Raw genomic sequence first — 619 nt, forward strand, 5'->3', positions numbered from 1 at the left:
AGGATGGTCTCGATCTCCTGACCTCGTGATCCGCCCGTCTCGGCCTCCCAAAGTGCTGGGATTACAGGCTTGAGCCACCGCGCCCGGCCTGCACTCATCTTTAATCCTCTACAGTACCATTATAAACAGAAATGCTTTCAGAAAATTCTGTGTATCAGGTACCTACCAATGGTAGATTGAATAAAGAAAGTGTGGTACATCATGGACTACTACACAGCCATAAAAAAGAATGAAATCATGTCCTTTGCAGCAACATGGATGTAACTGGAGGCCATTACCCTAAGTAAATTAGTGCAGGAACAGAAAACCAAATACTGCATGTTCTCAATTGTAATTGGGAGCTAAGGCTGGGCTTAGTGGCTAATGCCTATAATCCCAGCACTTTGGGAGGCCGAGGTGGGCGGATCACCTGAGGTCAGGAGTTCAAGACCAGCCTGGTCAACAAGGTGAAACCCCATCTCTACTAAAAATACAAAATTTAGCCAGGTGCTAATCCCAGCTACTCGGGAGGCTGAGGCAGGAGAATCACTTGAACCTAGGAGGCGGAGATTGCAGTGAACCGAGATCATGCCACTGCACTCCAGCCTGGGCAACAGAGTAAGATTCTGTCTCAAAAAAA

Source organism: Colobus angolensis, unplaced genomic scaffold (assembly GCF_000951035.1).
Source record: "Colobus angolensis palliatus isolate OR3802 unplaced genomic scaffold, Cang.pa_1.0 Scaffold30, whole genome shotgun sequence".
Taxonomy (NCBI): Eukaryota; Metazoa; Chordata; class Mammalia; order Primates; family Cercopithecidae; genus Colobus; species Colobus angolensis.